We start from the raw sequence: 4402 nt of genomic DNA on the forward strand, positions 1-4402 counted from the left end.
ATTTAGAAGATACCTTACCAATGCCACAATTCCTCATTTGGGGAAAATACATATATTTGTTAATTACACACACACACACAATTTTTATATTCTTGGTAATAGCTACAAAACGTTCAACTCTAATTAAAGAGGCAATCCAATTACCACCATGTTATTTTAAAAATAGGCTTATAGCCTTTTAAACTCTGGTAATACATGAAAGGATCAATCAGAAATAGAAAAACTGTAAGAGTAACAGAGAAAGCATGACGTAAGGAAACCCTTACCCCCACCTCCTGCTAAACACAGAGACGAACACTGAAGAGAATGATCAGCAATATAAAAGACTAAGGAAAGAGCGGAAGTACAGAAAAGTGTCACCTAAATATGACAAAGGCGATTTTCTCTATGACTTTCAATGATTTTTCAAATTTCACTGAAAACCAAAATTTTGCTTTCTTTTTAATGTATAATATTTATTTTTCTGGCTTTCTTACATATTTCCCATTTTAAAGTGATGGCAAAACCTGTGATATAGTTCATATCAAACAATAGAAATTAACAATTAAACAAGTATTTCTGTTGTCACATTTTGTACATTTAGTGGGATTAGGATGCAATATTCTTTTATTTGGTATATAAGATTTTTTATCTTTTTGGTGTCTAATAGCTTTTGTTCAGGGTTTCTGTACAAATTAAAATGTGAAATAAAAGCAATAACAATTCACCAATACGTTTTAATGAGATTAGCATGTACACAGTAGAATCCATATATGCAAAATATAAATATCTCTAAGGAAACTTATATTCTGTGGTAAATATCATCTTGCTCATGAACTCTAATTTCCACTGATGGAAGGGAAAAAACCCCCAGAGGTTTAAACATGTCAATATTTCCCACCCCCCTTTTTTTCTCAGTCTAAATGAGTTATTTTGGTGCATTTTATTCAGTCAATTGTAATATTCAAACTCCCTATGCAATCTGTCCCCTGGGTACTCCTGCACCCTCCTCATTTCCTGATGTGTATGAAAACAGACAAATATTTATTTTTTTTCAAGAAGAGGGCCCACTCACTTTATGCAAGTTGCCACTGACTGCCAGTTGTGTTTGACCTCTTTAAGCTGGTGTGTGGATCAAGCTCTCTCCTCCTGTTTGCAGTAAAATGAACTTTCAGTCTACTCTCTGGGCAGGGTCATAGCTCCCAGGAAGCAGAGCTCTAGCTCATTCTCACCATGACGCCACTCAGCCTTTCACTGACCTGCAGATCCTCTGATGTCTGGCTGGAAGTACTAGAGACCATAGCTTGAAGATCCTCCTTACAGCTCTAAGTTAAAGAATCAGACAAAGATACCACAAAAAAAGAAAATGTTCATTGCAGCCCTGTTTACCAAGACATGGAAGCAACCTAAAGGCCCATTGACAGAAGATGTGGTATACAGATAAATGGATAAAGAAGATGTGGTACATATATACAAGGAAATATTACTCAGCCATAAAAAAAGAATAAAATAATGCCATTTGCAACAACAAAGACAGACCTAGAGATTATCATACTAAGTAAATCAGAGAAAGATAAATGCCATATGATATTACTTATATGTGGAATCTAAAAAAATGATACAAATGATCTTATTTACAAAGCAGAAATAGACCCGCAGACATAGAAAACAAACTTATGGTTACCAAAGGGGAAAGGGGTGAAGGGATAAATTAGGAGTTTGGAATTAACATATACACATTACTTTATATAAAATAGATAACCAGCTATGATCTACTGTATAGCACAGGGAACTATTCCAATATTTTGTAATAACCTATAAGGGAAAAAATCTGAAAAAGAATATAAATGTGTGTGTGTGTGTATATATATATATATATATATATATATATCACTTTGCTGTACACCTGAAACTAACACTGTAAATCAATTATACTTCAATTAAAAAACAAAAACCAAAAAGGATCCTTTAGCCCTTTGATGATGGGACCTCCCTTGTACTTCACCAGTCAAGTCAGCTGCCTTGTATGAGGTCCCTGGCAGCACATGAAACTTTTTGTAGTCTTTTGGCCTCTAATGAGCAGGAGAAATTGAGGAGTGCTGTCCTGGCTTTCTGAGCAGACACTTGCCTCGGCTCTTTCTTCTCTCCTCTCCTGTACCACCTTGTGGTCAGCAGGGAAATAGGAAAATTGTGCAAGGTATTCCTGTAGCCTTTTGCCACCTCCCCATCTCAACACCCAAACCATCCCTATGTAGGGTGCGCTGGGTCCTTGCTAATCTCTCTTTTCTCCAGGTCAATTATCTTCACACTCCAGTCTCCAGCCCTGCCATCTGTAAGGATGCCCCTCTTCCTTCCTAGACAAGAAGAAACTGGTGTGATCATACACTGAGTTCTTTCCACTTTGTGTGTTTATAGTCAGACACCAAAATAGTGGTCCTGGTAAATAAAGGGTTTTCTCATTCAGTAAAAGCTAACTTTCAAAACTATTGCCACAAAACTATATCAAGATTTTAAACATTTAATTATTTAAGCCACTGTAAATTTATTTTTTGTCTAAGACTTGAGATGAGGTCTAGTTTTATATAATTACATATGGATTGCCAGTTTTTCCAGCAACATGTATTAACTAACCTATTCTTTCTCACTGACTGAACTATCAGCTATACTGAATATTAATTTCCCTTTTATACTGAAATCTCTTTCTAGATGCCTTACTCTGATTCACTCACTTTTTTGGCTATTTGTAACTCACATTGATTACATTACAAATTCTTTATCACATATTGTGAAATTTGGTAAGGAAGTAAGTTCATCTCACTGGGCTTTTATTGTTAATATTCTTGGATATTCTAACATATTTATTATTCTATTAATTTCAAGATCACTTTATACAATTTTACCCACCTCCTAAATTATTTAAATTCTGAAAGGAAATATATATTAAAATAATTAAAGGTCATTTTATTTTCTATGCCATTCCACTTGTTCATTTGTCCTTTTGAGACTTTTTAACTATGATACTAAATATCTTGGTCTTAAGGTTCAATCATTAGGCAGATCATTTTTCCTCAGAACTGCATCTAGTAGCCAGCTATATGGGGTTGTGTGGTAGTCAGTTGTATGTGTCAACTTGATGGGGCTAAAGGATGCCCAGAGACCTGGTAAAACACTTCTATCACTACTATTCACTATCCTGAAAAATGATAATCAACTGCATGTAGATGTTTTAAAGTTTGTTTGTTTTTTTCTTGTATGAAGGCAATGTCACACTAACCATACTTTCCTGGAAAAGTGCTACTTTGACTCAACAATATCAACAATGTCAATTCTTAGACATCTTTCATTTCTGAAGTACAATTAAATTGAGAATTCTGAGGTAATTCCACACTGTACCTCAGTGACTAAAGAGAAAAAAAGGTTAATTCCCCCAGGAGAATATTTTATGAGCAATTGCCTCAAACAGAATTTTCTCTCCTAGTGGCTTTGAAATTCCAGGGCTGGCACTGACAAACATAGGCTTATTGTATTTAACTCAAAACGATATAGTTGAAAAAGACATTGTTGACTCAAAAATTGATAATTATGCCACATTACTCAAAAAAGTCAAATTGGTCAACAATGATTTCTAGCCACTTACTTTCAATACTTTGAAATACTGTGCACAGTGGGGGTGTTTTGTCACCTTATTCACCTTTGAGCATTTTCATCTTTTTATCTAAATCTGGGGAAAATTTTCACAAACTCTGAGATGGTTTTGAAAATTTACACATGATTCGAAGCATCATAGTTCCATTTTCTATGTCTAAGCCTGTCACTGAATGTGACTGAGATTGCACATGATTCCTTCTAAAGCTTTAGTCTTAAAAGGAGAAATTGTTTTACATTATAGCAACTACAAGGAGTGGCAGAAATTATATTTAACATGCTACTTGAAATCCTGCTTTTGTAGAATTAAAAATGCAAGAAAATGGTGAAAACATATTTAAAGAGGTAATATAGCCACCATTAATCAAATGCAAATTATATTTTTAAAATAAAAATACTTGAGAAAAAGTAAAAATTCTTTCAAATGTTTTTTAAATTTCTTAATCATCCATTTTTATGAAAATAAATATTTGAATAATTTCAAAACAATCATTGGTAGCTTTTTGCTCTCAGACAATTCACTAAGAGGCAGGACAAAATTTTACTTATTTATTTATTATTTTTTTAAAGATCTTTTTTTTTTTTTTTTTTTTTGGCAGTACGCGGGCCTCTCACTGTTGTGGCCTCTCCCGTTGCGGAGCACAGGCTCCGGACGCGCAGGCCCAGCGGCCATGGCTCACGGGCCCAGCCGCTCCGCGGCATGTGGGATCCTCCCAGACTGGGGCACGAACCCCCATCCCCTGCATCGGCAGGCGGACTCTCAACCACTGCGCCACCA

This window comes from Aethalodelphis obliquidens, unplaced genomic scaffold (genome assembly GCF_003676395.1).
Source record: "Aethalodelphis obliquidens isolate GAN/ISIS:26980383/991018 unplaced genomic scaffold, ASM367639v1 scaffold6, whole genome shotgun sequence".
In the NCBI taxonomy this organism is placed as follows: Eukaryota; Metazoa; Chordata; class Mammalia; order Artiodactyla; family Delphinidae; genus Aethalodelphis; species Aethalodelphis obliquidens.